Raw genomic sequence first — 16853 nt, forward strand, 5'->3', positions numbered from 1 at the left:
AAAAAAAACAAAAAAAAAAAAACAACTTTTATAGGTGTCCTAACATTGACAAACAATGTACAGTCACTATATTGTGAAGGGGAAAAAATGAAAATGTTTAGTTTGACCTATGAACTGAGCTTTTTCCACTTTGGCACAAACCACCTGAAAAAGCAAAGAGTTAATGTTTAGCACCATTTATGCAGTTTTCCTGCATGTTGGCCTAAAAAAATACTGCTGCCACTCACATCTCAGAAAGTTGTTGAAATAGTTTTATTTCATGAGCAGACAATTTAACACTGGCAGTTGCAAATGAGTTTTATTTAATCACCTACAAAATTTGAGCAAAACTGTTGTAAATTGCAACATAAAAAGATCCCAAATAGATTTTGAAGAAAACAACATGTGGAAACAAAAATATCTGAAAGGACTTGCTGATTACGAGTATTTTATTTCTTTTTCTATGCAATTCAATACTTAAATTTATGCTGTATGACATACTTTGTTTATTTTACAAAACTCTCTTACTTTTCAAGATATTTTTTTTTTTTCATTTTTTTTTTTTTTTTTTTTTTTTTTTAGTCATATGTAGCCCTCCACCATACCTTGTGTTGACTGATGTTTTTGCAAGTGCCAGAAGTCTGAGGTGCTCTGGGCTGTGATGCTTTGAGTGTGACCTCATGTTCCATTCTGTTTCTGTGCTGCTGTGCCTCAGCTCTCTGTCCTCCTGGGCTGACGCTTCTCTGTAGCTCCAACAACTGCAGTGGGACACTGAACATCTGTAAGGCACAGCTCCTCTCTCTGCTCCTGCTCCTGCTCTGGGCACATTCTCTCTGTGTAGTTGTCACTGCTGTCTATGTGTATTTCTTGCAGGGCTTCAAAGATTGCCTGCAGCACACTTTGACGCTGGTCACATTAAAAAATTGTCAACTGAATGTGCACGTGTACATCTTATCATTGCAATATGAACTTCTTGCATGTCTTATCCCTGTGAGCACAGGTAAATTAACATTCTGGCATGCCACTTTCAGAGAAATTGAGATATGTGAGCTTACAGTGTTGTTGATGCATGTTAGAAAGTTGTTCACCAAGTCTCCCCAAAGCCTATATAAGTATATAAGTACCTTTTACTAGTGCAGTTTTAACACATAGCCACAATATTACCAGGGCAGACACATCCGTAAAAACTAGATTTCCACCTCTCTTCTTAGTCATGTGACTCAACAGTTTGTTTTGGTTCGTCATGTGAGATGGAAAAAAAAAAAAAAATGTTAAAACCTTTGTAGTCAATACAACGGAAAAAAAAATGTTTTATTAAATGCCTTATGTTTATTGACTTCTCTTTCATGTTAGTTCTTTTGTTCTGCCTTTGTAGTGGCAAAAGATCCTTGTGCACCATCATTTGTGAGCGATCTGAGATGTCAGAGGTGTCCTTTTGATGTGCAGTGCACATCTCATACGAGGCGCCACCTGTGCAGTTCTTTTCGTGTCTCTGTGGTGTCTATGTGTGAATCATTGCAAGTGGGGGTAGTTTGGGAAAATGCCTGCATGTATAATTAAGAATTGTCAGAATTTGTTTCTGAGAGAATGGACATTAAAACAGATCTTTCTCTTAGTCTTGCAAATATATTTATTTAGTTTTTCATGATAAATATTGCTAAATATTTTAAATGCAAAGACAGGTAACATCAAGTTCAAGTCCCCTTGACAATGTGGTTCTGAATATGGCCACAAAGATTAGCCTCTTTTTAGCCTCTGGTTGTTTATAAAGCACCTAGTTGGCCATGTCTCATTACAATGTGTGCCTACTGATGTTCACATTTGGAACCTGGAAGTGACAACAGTGCTGTTGGTTAAAGTTGAGTGCTATCTGAGACTTTTCTAAATTGGTTCGGATCCGACTTGGCAAACCAGGACTACCTTATTTAATTTGGCAGTGATGGATCTTAGCATATGAAGATCATATGTGGGATTCCTCAAGCCTCAGTTCTTGAGCCATTTTTTATTTAATATCTATATTCTCCTTCTAGGTCAGATTTTTGAGTATTACAAACTTTTGTATCATTCTTATGCTGATGACACACAGCTCTCATTTCTATGTCATATGACCATAGTCCCTAAAGCACTTTGCATCCTCCACGAGAAGCCACAAAGTCAGCTCTCAGTCACATGGTTGTGTGACAACAATTGTGTAATTTTTTTGTTTGCGTAGCAGCTTTGTCCATGTTATTAGATGTTTAGACCATGGATTGATCTTTTCCAGTTATTGTTAAAATCCCTGTCGGTGCCATGATTAGCAGAACTTGATTGTTTTCATGGTTTCAATTCTTTGTGTGGTATATATTAATTAGGTCCTAGGGACTTGCTTGGTCTAAATGTGGCCTAAATGTAGCCTGAAATATTTAAGACTAAATTAAGGCTAAAATTAGACTCAGCCTTAAAATCATACCAATTTCTTAGTGTCAACTTTAGGGATTGATTAAGTTTGAAGATCAGTGATTTAAAAAAACAACAACAACATTTTCTTTAATATATTATACATTAATGTCTTTAAAAAGTTTGATACATTTCTTTAGTGTCTTTGCCTATTTTACCCATCTTTATACCTTTTTCTCCATGTATGATGTTTTGTTCTCATTTTGAGAAGTGTTCTGTGCTCATTTTGGAAAGACAAGGTATAGTTCCTTTCAATCACACAACAAAACACACACACTGTTAATCAGCCTTACCCATCCTCTCTGCTGCCACCTCCGCCACCACAGGGAAAAGGTCCTGCTGATTAGAACAGGCCTCTCACTGAGTGCCATCCATCATCATCTAACCTAGTGGTCCTCCCTTCTGATTACTCCATCTCTTTCTCACACACACACACACACACGCACACATGAGCACGTATACCAGCAGCACAAACACACGTACACACACGCTCACAATATCTGAACAGTTCGCATTGATTGAATCAGGATTAATTGGCTATGAGGTAATCATTGGCTGCAAACAAGGCTGTATGTCAGAAGAGTTGACATTTAGTCGACACAGGAGAGAAAGATGGAAGTGGCTGTGTGTGTATGTGTGTGTTGGTACAGGAGGCCAATGCTGCTGCTGTGTGAAGCATTATACAGAGTCTGCTCATACTCTACTGTCAGGGAGAGGGTCTGACTCAGGCCTGCTTGGTTGTAAAATCAAGCTGACAGCTTTGTTAACAAGTCCGAGCAGATGAGGGGGATTATTATTTTTTTTTTTTTTCCGAGGCAAGAGGATGGTGTTGTGCAGACAGCACTCAGTTAGTAATGGATTTGTCGGCTTCTAGTGATTTCTCGTAAATTTGCCTGTTACTGTGTACAAGGCAGTCCTAACTGTCATTGTTAGATTTATGTTTTCTTTTTTGAATAAGGCTGAATAAAAGAAAGGATTCAAGCCACTTCAATAAAAGCGGCATCTTGATCAGTTAGAATAAAATTGTAAGATTGTAATGATAAAGATTAATGTTTCTGCTTAACATGTTTGCAAAAATCAAAGGTAGCAATAACTCCGTTTAACATATTACTTATTCAGATGTACAAAATAATGCAGCATAAAGTTATGTATATATATATCTATATATATGCTCCCTGTGATCGACTTGGAATTTAGACTTGTTCAGGGTGCTCCCCGCCTCTCGCACAGTGATGGAAGCGGTTAGAGCGGGTCTTGAAGAAGCGTGGAATTTTTGAGATTTTAAATGTTTTAGATAATGCAATTTAAATAAAATGAGCACTGGATTTGGACAGTCTAATTAGCCATAGGCTGGACTCATTGCTCAAAATCTCAGTTCTCCAAATAAAATCTTTCTGATTGCTGTCCAAGACATCAACTGCTACAACTCCACAAAACACCAGATGAAAATATTCAAACTATCACTTCAAAAAAATTTTTTTGTTTTTTTTAATAAATAAATACAGAACATAATAATAATAACAAAAGCAACAACTTACATTGTAACCTAGAGTCAAAAATTACATTTCTTTCAGCAATTATTTTAATTCTAAATGTTACTTAATGTCTTTATGTATTTGTTTGACATTTTTCTTCACAGCATAACATGCTTGTATTATGTGTGGCGAACATGCTAACACAAGGAGAGCACCTCACTAATTATGTTGCTGTCAATTATTCAGTGGTGACTCAAGTTTGCAAGCTCACAGACACATACAATTTCCTCTTTATTCACTATGTCTTAGAGGCTCGCTTTCAGACACCAGAGAAGATGTTATAGACATCAATATTTCATAGTTAATTATGACAGCCTAGCCACTGACTTTAATATTCCTGGAGTAGCATTTTTTTTGCTGGGTTTGTGCAGCTTATTGTTTGGGACACATCAGTCTGGAGGAATGCCAAATAAATTAATGAATATGACAGAAATATGGACATTTTACTCCTACTGAGGCTAGGCATTTGTGAGAGCTCACATATAAAGGCATACACACTTAGGGTTGTTAATTCATAACATATGCTCCCATTTATTGCAATAAGTTTTTTTTTGTTTGTTTTATTTTTGGTTAAGTAATTTTGAATTTTAAGTTTTTAAAAGATAATAAAGGGATTGGGAGCATTGTCTTATTAATAACATTAAAGTATTTCTTACCATCAAAAACCTCATATAAAAACAAACAATATATATATATATATATATATATATATATGCTTAGGACTGTCTTATTGCAGCAATCAAGTAAGATTGTAAAATTTCACACTTGCAAATAACACTTACTCAGGTAGAGCACTTTGCAGTGTAGTAATAACATACTGTTTCCAATTTGTTTACCCCACTAAAAAGATAATACAATTAGACAATTTAAACCTCATTTAGAGGTCAAACAAAATATACAAATGTCAACTTATTGTGTGTATATGGCACCTCCACAACTCCAACATGACCCCCAAAGGTAAAGCTGGGTATTTGGAAGTGGGCAGTGTTAGTTTAGTCCCGCCTTTGGGACTAATCACCAAATGAGGGCATTAGAGTAGTGTTAGGGTCATACTGATTTGTATTAGACTGTGTGTGCATTAGCGTGTCTGGTGCAGGTGGTATCCCCTGACACAGAGGGGACCCCAGGGAGACATTCAAGGGACCAGAGGAGGCTTGAGGGCCTAAGTTGTGCCCAGTCGAAAGCGCCTTGGACGGTGATGGATACCTTGCCCCAGGGAGAGGAGCCACAGGAGCACTTAACCGTAAACACACACAGACAAACACATGCAAAAATGCTCCACAGACAGAGGGAGATCTTAGCTCCAGACACAGAGCAGAGACAGCGCACAGCGAGGTGGAAATGAGATGTTTAGCTTGATGATGCGTGACATCTGTAATGCATTCTAATTCTCCCCATCGGAGCACTCGTCTTTAAGAATGATTGATGATGTTGTTTCATTGTCTCAGTAAACACAAGTTAATAAATGAAGACCCAGGTCTGATCACCCACAAATTCAGTGGTTCAAACTAAATCCAGCATTATTTAAAAAATGAAAAATCATCCTGTGAAACGTGACTCATCTTTCATTTCCATGTCTCTTGTTTTCTTGACACTGTGTGTAAATTTCTGCATATCTCTGTTTCTCCGTTATGGGTGTCATTGTGTGCCTTCGTACCCAGGTAGTCTGACAGTAAAACTGCTTGACTGTTTTGTCTGTTCAGTAAATGCTGCAGAGAGTAGTAATTCCCCCAATCATCATATTATGCTTTGCAGACATACGTGGCGTGTAATCTCTAATCAATATCAGTAGAAAATTCCAAATTGTTGACCAGAATGCTAACTTACTGTTAACATTAGATATTAATCAGCAGTTGAGGTCTTTCTTTGCTTTGTGTGTTGCAGATCTATGATCCAATTGGTGATTAGATTCTGAAGCTGGTACATGCAGATCCTGCAAGCATTTAGAGTAAACAAAATCCTACAAACAAGACAGAACTGAAACACTGCATATGTGTCTCTGTGTAAACCTGTGTTTACATACAGTTTCTTGAAGCAGCTTGTGTTTTGGCAGCAGAAAAGCTTCTGGGTACAACTTCAGCTGCACTTTGTATGCTAAATTCATCACCTACTGTACACAACTCACCTGTGTGTGAACTTCCTCTGCTGTGCTCTGTTGCATGATGCTTTATCCATGCAGAGTAGTTTCAAAGTATAGGTGTATAAAGTAAGCACTGTGCTCCGCAGCACCATAGGTATGTGCCATTACACCAAGACACGAGCTGGTATACACACCAGTATAGTAAGGCATTGTTATTCTCTGGGGAAAAGTGCACTGTATAAGCAGACTTAGCAGTCGCTGACATCTGAGTGCGTTGCTGACTTCTTCCACATGCGATCATCACCTCATAGAAAACTGGAGATACAAATGTCTGCATCAACCTAGGGATGTATGTTACCTCCATACAGTATGTATAAGTAATATAAGAAAACTAATTGTTATTTATCAAATTTTTTTCCTTATACTTTTTTTATTGTCCGCCGGCATGAAAGATAGGTGATAGTGTAATTGCCTGAGCGTGTATGTGTGTGTGTGTGTGTGTGTGTGTGTGTGGAGCCAACCAGATTTAAGATGGTATGTGACTCAATCAATTTGACAGATTTTAAGCAAAGTTTTGTTGTGGTGCCCGTGTGGTGCCCACCACATACTTTGAGTGCTCATAGATCACGTAAGAACTTTGTTTAAAATTTAGCATACAAGGAAGTGGGCGATATACAAATAAGTAACTTCTGTTGGGTGTTAGGTATAAACTGGATTCTAAAACTGGAGTGTGTCCTATTTGTAACATATTAGATTTTTACTGAATGGGTTTCTGACCTTATATGAACATTAATGCATTTACTTAAGGAATTCACAAATTATGTGTACTTATTTATTGATTAATTAATTTAATTTATTTATTTATCATTTTCGAAAGGAAGCACACATTCGGATTGCCTTAAAAGGAGACAAGTTATTCACTCAGCATTTTTTATTTAATTGTTTGCCTCTTCATGTAATTTATTTATTTTTTTTTATTTCTGTCTCTTTTTTTACTTCATGTGGCCCCAAATGTACCTGCAACAAACCAAAAATACAAAGTTTTATTGATATAAAAATGATGGAAAGTGTTAAAAGTTGTTGTACAGTACATACATTAGTGTTGCGATCCCATTTATTTTATTTTGTTATTTAATTAAAAAATATCTGAACAAGTTCTGATAAAAACATGCTTATTGTATGTAGCGCCCAAAAGTTTGGACCCTGGATTATTGAGCATAAGTGGGCAGAGATCCAAATTTCACACAAATATTGTACAGAGACACAGAACTGCCTACAAGCAAAGAAAACACCAATGCCAAAAGACATCTTCAAAAAAAAAAAGAAGACGCAAATAAAAAAAAGTAAAAAAGAACCAAAAAAAAAAAAGACCTAAAAACGCAATCCTTGTCAGCTACTGGGACATTCTGTGCTACAAGGTTTACAAACTAACAAATTAAAGGAATCAAGAGTGACACTGTGACTACATATGCTTGCCTTTAGTGTCAGTTTCTTGCCCCAAAGCCCAAAATGAAGAAACCAAGAAAAATGCATGACATGAAAGTTCAGGTTTCATAGAACAGTAGGTAGCTTATTAAACCGTCTTTGATCCCGCTGTCTTTGATATCTGTACTCTCATAAAGAATTCACTTTCAGTAGTAAATATATGTAGTTCAGAGAGACATCATGACACACACCCCTCATACCTTTACAGTCTCCTTAAATTATACAAAACAACCTGGCAAAATATGCAGGTCAAAAGACTTGGGGAGAAAAAGTGAGCAGCATCAGTTTTTGGCTTTTTTGTTACATTTGAGTTTTAGAGGATTTGCTGTGTGGAAGAAAACGTTTTTTGTGATAAGTTCATGGTCACTTCAGCTGTTGGGAGTTTGTCTTGAAATAATAACCCCTTAGAAAAGTATGACTTTTGAAGATCTTTTAAAATGTGAAATGCAATTTATGTATTAGTATTTAAACTGGGATGATGTGAACATATTTGTATAATAAAGAACATGAATTGTTGAACAGTTAGAAACTTGGCATGTGAACGTTGGTGCTTAAGTGTGTGTGTGTGTTTGTGGGAGTGAGTTGACAAATATGGTTGCATTTAGCTGGGATGAAAAGCCTTGCGCCTGTGACCCCACACCCCAGTTGCCATGGAATCTCCCTGTTTGTAATTATCCCAGTTTTCAGGGAAAAATAATGAGCATCTATCAACCCTGCCATCCCATTGTGTTCTGTCCTAGGCTTTACCGTGACCTGGCAATGCCATCCTGCTGAGCCCACTTTGCCCAGGGTCCAGATGTGTTTGTTTGCCTTGCCCGAAGGATGACACGGAGCTGAGGAGACGGAAAGGTTGTGGCTGCCCCTGACCTGACCTCTCACCTCTCCTTCTGCTTAATGCCAGGGTCCCAGAGCTGTGATGACTCGAAAACACACATTTGCTCACAGGTAGGTAAATAAGCACAGACACTGTTTTCAATGCACAGATTTACACACAATCACAGAAAAAAAAAGAAAATAACTAACTCACTAACTGATGAAGTCAAAGCAATTAGAAGATAAATTCATCCTGCATCTCTTTTTTGTGTCACTGAATGTTTCAGCTGGTTGATGGATATAGGTGTTCTGCTTGACATTTTTCTTCTTTTTTTTTAAATTGAAAGGCAACAACAAAAATCTACTTGACGTCCAAGTATGAGTTTACTTAATTGGGGTTTTAATGTGCCGTGTTAGTAGATCTGGAAAGATTCAGCCCCAACGTCCTCATTAAAAAAAGCACAAGTCTACTTTTGAACAGTAAGTGAGAGAATTGATTAGAAAGCCCTCGCCTGTTGTGATATCCATGTCTTTCATTGTTCTTTGCTGGCTCAATACTGCAGGCATTTTCACCGTGCATTCCAATTACCTTGTGCAGATCAAGCAAGGTGCCAGATTAACTAAAGAAACATTGCTAACACAAAGAGAATTCCTAACTTAACAAGATGTCATTTCTCATTGATAAACCCTGTCAGATTTTCACTGACTTCCCTTTCTGAATAATTAGGAGGTTCAGATTTGAATACGTATACAGAAACTTCAGAAACTGTTAGATACCGTGTGCAATGCCCTGTTTAATATTTCACAAATTTCTTTCCTTTTTTTTCAGTTCAGCCCATGAATATTTCTAATGGGTTCCTTCAACATCCTTTTTTGAGCTCTTGCTCAAAAAAAAAGTGGAAAGCAAAGAAAGTTAAAGTGTGCAGATCTTATGTGTACGGCATGTTGGAACGGGTAGCACTATTTGTGGCATGCATGACACTAATGAAGCTTAGTTCATATATAATGCTTATTAACATCCCTTTTTGGGAGACTTATTTTACATTATAGCTGATAAATGATACTTTGTTCACAAAGTTTTGCAGAATACAGTTTTTGCACAGTCAAACTCCTCTCTCCTCTCTAAGTGTTAACATTTGGGATCTACTCTAAAGTATTCTTTCTGCAGCACTTTTTTTCTTTCTTTTTTATGTAGTCCTACCAATGTTTAAATTTCATCCTTTTTAGTACCACTTAATTTCTTGTTCAGAAAAAAAAATGTTTGCTTGGAATATTGTGTATCTCACTTTCTTTTAATGATACAATTTCTCTCTGGCTTTCATTTGTGTGGACTTCAGAGGACATTTTAGGTGTCATTGCCTATTTTTGCACTAGATCACAGCAGATTATTATTATTTTGTTTTACATTTAGTCCAAATTTTAAAACAAACTAATTACCTTTAACAATCTGTTTAAGAATTTGGAAACCCTTCAGAAGCCTGTCTGAAAATACATTCACAGATAACACACAGACACACACACGGATCATGTTATTATGATACTCGGAGGGAAGTTTTATTAATCCTTTTTTTCCCCCTCCTTCCTCATTTGGAGGCACCTTATGAACAATTTAGCCTTTGCTTGCTAATGGTGCTTCACAAGGCTCTGTGGGATATCTTTTATACATCAATAAGGGCAATTATCAGCTTAACTGAGAAAGCGGTGTCGCCAGCTCAGCTATGCCCTTCTCCGCTGTGCACTACACTATTGTACTGCATTAAAATGCTTTAGTAAAGCAGCAACGCAGTAACACTGTCAGAATTAAAAGGCTGCATTTGCTCCTGGGCCTAGTCATTAAAATGAAAGCAGTGCAAGTTACAAAGCACTAAATATTACAGAAAGTCTAGCCATTCACATAAATTTACAGTTGTTTTTAACACAGAGATTTATTTATTTATTTATTTTCTGGACAAATAGTTCGTAAATCTTGTTAGATTGTGCTAGATTGTTAACCAGATTGATATGTTATCCTGCTACATATATTTTAGTTAAAGCACTTGGCACAAGAGGGCACTGGAGTAGTGTTTACATCCTGCAAAATGCCCCCACCCCACACCCTAACTGTTGTGCCCCCATGCCTTTACATTGTTCTAAACGGATTGGTATGAGTGGGGCAGCCATGCACAGCTGGCGGCTTTAGCAGCTAAACCCTTGAAGCTAATGCTAACATAGGATTGCACATGGGTAGTTAGCAGTACTTATCTGATCCAGGATTAGATTTATTGTCAAAGCGGATGAGATAGTTCACTATTGATTTCCACTGCTTGGATTCAGCTTTTTGACAAAAGTTAGGGGTTATCAGTGGATTGGATTTAAAGACTGATCATATTTAAACTACATTGTTGGACTTTTCAGTGATATTTTATTGTATCTACAAGGCAGTTGAGCCCAGAAGTTCTGATTATTGCTCCTTTCCTATAGAAAAAAAAAACATATTCTCCCTTTCACTCATTTATAAGTGGTTTCAAAGTGAATTTGTAATAAATACTGCAGAAGAATTTTTTTTTTTTACTCAGAGCAGCAGAATTTGCAAGTTAATTTGAAGCAGTGCCCTCTGCTCTTTCTCTGTGCCCGTGCTCCAACATTTATGACTCTGAAACCATCTCTCCCTTTGCCAACCTTTGCTCCACTCCTCTCTTTTTTGTTCTTTACTCCTCTCATTCATTGCCCAGCTGTCCTCAGCTGGTGAAGCAACACCAGCTGGCCCGACAAACCTGTGACGGTTTTAAAGCTGCGGCGCTCAGTTGCCTGCAGAAGCTCACATGCTTTTGTGCCCAGTTCCCACAGCAGCTCCGAACCTGTGGTCATGAACAAGAGGGTCAGACAAGAGCTTATATTTATAACCACACCACCATGACCGCCGCCGCACCATCGCAGTAATCACCACTGTGCATTGAGCCTGAGTGGAGCAGACACTTGGCTTGCTCCAGATGGGCACCGGCCAGCTTGGCCCTGCAGTTCGGCAGCTCTGAAATGAAATCATAGATGAGCTTTGCCCTTGCCAGCTCTTAACTGGCAAACCAGTTGTTCAGATCCAGAGGAGGGGGAGGGTACACATGATGATAATGTTTCAGCTTAATCATTTGAAAGGTCAGTTTTGCTTTGTTCCCTCTTGTGCTTTGTACAGTGATTTGTGAGTGCAAGGTTTCAAATTGCTAACCTAATGTTCTCATGGAGAGTCTCTGTCGTATGTTTTGGCAGACTGAATTATTTTTGCTTTAAACCGATGATTTTAAATGACAGCCAGAAATGCTATTTGTATTTCTAAACTGAAAAGATTAGAAAGCTTAGTGCTAGTCAGCTGGTTATATTTTATCTCTGAACCACTGATCTCTTCCTTTGTCAGCTAATTTTGGTTTTCTTTGTCTGGCCAAAAAGTATTTATCAAAACTTTATTTGAATCATGCTATTTGTTCAGACATTGCAATCACTTCAGCAGACATTGCAAGCACTTGAAGGAACATTTTCAAATTGTCTTAAATAGACTTCTTTGGCTTCTTCAAACGTCCAATTCTGCAATGCTAGTGCAGTTATTTTGTTGTTTGTTTGTTTTGTTTTGGGAGAGGGGTGATCTAGTCTCCACATAACCCACCAAATCAACATGAAAATGCTACATTTCTCTGTAGTTACCGATTTAGTCAACACATCTGACCAAGGCACACCAGTGAACAAATCCCTTAAACTGTCTTTCTGGATGTTGAGGTCGGCTTCAGTGGTCTCAAGGTGCAGGATTGTACACTGCACTGAGCCAGTTTAAACTTAGCCTACACACTGACATGCCCATTTGAGGTTTTAGGTTGCATTTTAATGGTTTTCTGTGGAAGCCTTTAAAAAAAGAAAACTTTGACAGTACAAAAGAGCCACAGAAAGGCAAACAGAGCTTTTGGATTAGCGATGTCAGTCAAATGGGTGTAGAGTACTCACCATTAGCTCAGACTCTGGGGTCTGCTGAACACTACACACTGGGTTTGGCTGCTGTGGATAAATGGTGATGAGATAATAGATGTTTGCTCCAAAATACACAAATGAAAATTATTCAGACAGTGAAAAAACAGTAGATTATTTCAGCTCTGCAAAAGCAGTTGCAATCCTATTGGTGTTGTTTTCTGGTTATTTCAACATATATATTAGAACAGCAAACATTGTTTATAAGTAAATAATCAGCCTGCCACAATGAATTATTAACCACATAACTGCACATATATTAAGATAACTGTGATTATAATGCCATAAATGTCATAATTGTATCTATTCTTGTCTAAAAACATTTGAAATAAGTTGACAAAAAGTTCAAGTTCCATCACATGTTTGATGAAGGTGACTGACTAATACAGTCACTGACATTTTTAATGTGGTCATCCTGTTGCTCCTGGAAGGTATGATGTTATTATAAATCACACTTTTTTTTTAAACTTTTATATCTGTAACCACCCTGATCATAAAAATTAGTATTCATGATTGTAATTGTGTCATTTTTGTCTTTTGCCAGGTTTGTGGTGAGATACTCATAAAACTTTATAGACTTTACACATACAAAAAGAAAAAAAACTGAAAATAAGAGAATGCAATTGAATTGAAATGGGGCACAAAATATGTATTATTAGACTCCATAAACTGTCTTTACCATTGCCTGTCTGGGAATGACAAAAGCATGTAGATAAATTAAGATAAGTATCTGTTGCCTCGTTAACTGCCATTTGTGTGTGTGTATGTGNGATAGAAGAGATAGTAGGGGGGGGGGGTATGCTTTTCTGTTGGTTTAAATAGGGAAAACATGAGATCAAGTTTCACTCAACATAATCCTACCAAGCCTAAACCACTGAGTATTATCCTGCCCAGAAGTGATTTTAATTGGTTGTTTCATCCAGTTAACACTAATGCCACTCAGTAATGGGATGAAGGCTGTTTTACCTGCTAAGTTCATAGGTCACTAAATGTTTTGGTACAAAAGTTACTGCATATAAAACAAATTATTTTTTTTTATGTAGTCGCTTATTTTTTTTTCAACAAAAAAAGCGTGAACAAAAATGAAAATGTTTATTAATTCAATAGGAAAATATCCAAAATCATGTTATTAATGTTAGCATATTTTAACAAAGCCTGGGTAAAAAGTGTTTTAGTTTACCAAACCATTCAGTGCTTTTGGAAAGGTAAGTGTTTGTAAAGCAAAAGTGCTTTGCAAATAAACCTAAACTTCCCACTATTTTTTCAAAATTATCAAGAGTATTTTGATTGTCTCTGGCTTGAATGACCCATCGGTGATGTTCAGGAAACTGCAGTTGCTCAGTCAGAATATATTTTGGCCATGACTGACAGTTTTCCCCACATAATTTCTACGAACAGACTTCATTGGATGCTTCAACTTGGGGTCAAGTGAATTTGATGGAGGGTACTTTTATAGTTTGTCAATAATTCACCTAAAACAGGCGTAGCTCTATAAAATTATCTAGAAGATATCTGATATTGCACGACATCTTTGATAAACTCATGTCTTCCTTTTTTCTCATAATGTTTATATGTGACAAAGGTGTTCTATTGAATTAAAAAATGTTTTTGAGTATTGTTCTCCTCCAAATTTAGTGTTTTGCACCAAATACTGTAAGATTTTATCAAATACAGCTTTAGCTGATCTCTTCTCCGTTGTTCTCCATATGGAGCAGACCTGAGCCTAAAAACATGCCACAGTCAAGAGGCTGCAGGGACCAAAATACAATTGAATTTCTTACCTGTTTTATTTTTATTCATTGTGAGAAAACCTTAAATTGATAGGTTCCATGATATTCTGCATTTTGCATTGGATGACATTCTAATTGGCGAAATTATTAGATTCCATCTGTGTTTTTCTGTATTGCAAAAATAGTAGGGCCCTAATACTGTTGATGGTTTGTGTTGGAAAATGTCAAAGAGATTTTGGAAAAAAAAAGAGAGAGAGAGAGAGAACGTATTTTAATGGTACTAGCCAAACTTTGGCTTTGGAACAGCTTAACAATTTACTCCTGGATAAAATGTTTCTGCAGTAGTTCCTGGATTTTTTTATTGTCTCAGAGTTAATAGGTAGAAAATGGCTTTCATAAAATTTTAAGAGGTTGCTATTTTCTCAACTACAAGAGTAAACCAAACTCACTTTTCTCTCACAGAAATTCATGTTTACAGACTGTGATGTTTGCCATGGAGCCTCTGAAAGTGACAGCAACAGCTCATGAACAAAAGGAATTTGTATCAGTCTGTATAGCACTGTGCTCTAGTCAGAAGAAAAAGAACAACAACAAACAAAACAACAACAACAACAAAAAAAACTACCATCATGATGCCCAAGGTATTTTTATCAGAAACTGGTGAGTATTCATTCAGCTGTAGCTTTCAGGGTTATCTCAAAGTTAGCCCAGATGTTTTCAGGCCAAACCATTATACAGACTCAGGGTTATAGAGTCTGTTAAATCCTCTAGGAGGGACATGTTTGCTTTCACACCACCAGGGGAACGCTGTGATTATGTAACACTTTGCCATTGGTTAGCGTAGCCACATCCCTTCCACAAACACTTACACAAACTAAACGTTAATTTAATGTCATTTGTTGCAGAAATAAATGGTTAAAAGCATACAATCGATTTTAATTGCAATGAACAGTTTATCCTAACTGTTCCATAGCACCCAGACACTGTGCCCTAAGAATCAGGATTGTGTACTGTACTCTGAACCAGTCACGCATGCTCCCCCAGCCACCCACCTACCAAACCTCCTCTACCATCAGACAGGTGCATGTGTGCACACCCTGACCTTGGGTGCAATGCAGAGCTTGTCTTTATAAGGCCTTGAGACATGGCATTTGTGGCATTTAACCCCCTCATCACTTGGTGACCCCCACTCACCCCCTCCCTCTGCTTTCTACTGTCATTCTCTTTTCACCCGCCTTCCTCTCTGCCCCTCTTCTTCACATTCTACTCTTCCTGCATATTCATCTGCTTCCACCTATACCTTGCTTCCTTGTTAAATCTATTTCTGTCACTGACTTCAGCCCTTTAACCTGGCAAGTAAACAACAATGGTCTATGTGTGTGTGTATGTGTGAGTATTGGAGGTAACCAGACAGCAGAATGTACCCCCTCCCCTCATACACCTAGAAAGCTTGGGAAGGGGAGAGAAATCTTGACAAGGTCACTGAGCTTTGTAGCTCATAATTACCAAGGCAGGGTCTACAGTAGATATGTCAAAGCTACTGAACCATGCAGGGTTCAAAACAGAAAATAAACCTGTTGGCCAAAAGTGGATAAAATGCATCTGTGGAAAAATGTTTACTCTGTGTGAATCTCTTTTTAAAGTATATATTTTCTCTTTTTAGTTTTTAGTATAAAAAACTAACAAACAAACAAAAATAACAACAAAAAATAACTTTACAATTCATTAATAAAGGTTTCTTAAGCGAAAAGTAGCGAGTGGTTCATACTCACTGTGGTTTATAGTGATGTCTTAGCTTTTTAGAGGGGCACACACACATTTTATTTTATTTTCAGCAGATCATCATTTGAGATCTTTAACTGTCATAAAATATGCATAAGAGGTCAGGACAGTTCTCAAAGTTACACAAACTGCTGCACTACTTGCTTGAGTCTATTCTGACAATTGCCAAATTCTTTTGTCTGTGTTAATTTTAAGGTGTACTAAGTACTGACATAAAGCATATTATTTTAACCAAAGTTGTGGATCGTCTCCTGTTGCTTTGGTGTGGCTAACAGCACATGCAGTTACCTAAATAAAATGATCTATATTTAATGTTTAATGATTAAAATCAACCCTCTGCCATGAAACCTTTGAGCTGTAGATAAGGCAATAGACTTGCAATGAAATCATTAGAACATGTCATTAGTTGTTGTTCAGAGGTGTTCAGTTTTTGTTGCAGGGCTTTATGCGCCTCGGAACAAAAACAGATTTAGGTGCTGGTGGTGAATTCTTGGTATTTTCTTTATCTGGATGTTGAAAATTGCAGTGACAGAGCATACTGAAAACCTTGTTTTGGTTTTGAAGAATATTGGAATGTAATTATACAAACAAAAAGACGATCTTGTTTTTTTTATTTTTATTATTCATTATTTTGTTTATTATACTAATAAAATGGGGACAGAAACAAACAGTGGTAAAGAAATGAATTGATAACCTTGGTTTTCAATAGTACTGGTAAAATCATGATAGAAACCATTCTTAATGTGCCATCTTTTTTTAAAACTAAAATATCCATCCATCCATCCATTCTCTTCCGCTTATCCGGGGTCGGGTCGCGGGGGCAGCAGCCTAAGCAGGGAGACCCAGACTTCCCTCTCCCCAGCCACTTGGGCCAGCTCCTCCGGGGGAATCCCAAAGCGTTCCCAGGCCAGCCGAGAAACATAGTCCCTCCAGCGTGTCCTGGGTCTTCCTCTGGGCCTCCTCCCGGTGGGACGTGCCCAGAACACCTCACCAGGGAGGCGTCCAGGAGGCATCCTCACCAGATGCCCG

At 37.5% G+C, this 16853-nt stretch overlaps 1 long non-coding RNA gene across 1 annotated transcript in view; it reads left to right on the forward strand.

The window, feature by feature from the left end:
- The first annotated feature begins 8441 nt into the window (after positions 1-8441).
- Positions 8442-16853, forward strand: part of LOC108240274 — a 74568-nt gene continuing 66156 nt past the window's right edge. Inside the window, exon 1 of the long non-coding RNA XR_005234088.1 lies at positions 8442-8460. This is a non-coding gene — a long non-coding RNA (uncharacterized LOC108240274). The remainder of the gene's footprint in view (positions 8461-16853) is intronic.

Source organism: Kryptolebias marmoratus, linkage group LG15 (assembly GCF_001649575.2).
Source record: "Kryptolebias marmoratus isolate JLee-2015 linkage group LG15, ASM164957v2, whole genome shotgun sequence".
Taxonomy (NCBI): Eukaryota; Metazoa; Chordata; class Actinopteri; order Cyprinodontiformes; family Rivulidae; genus Kryptolebias; species Kryptolebias marmoratus.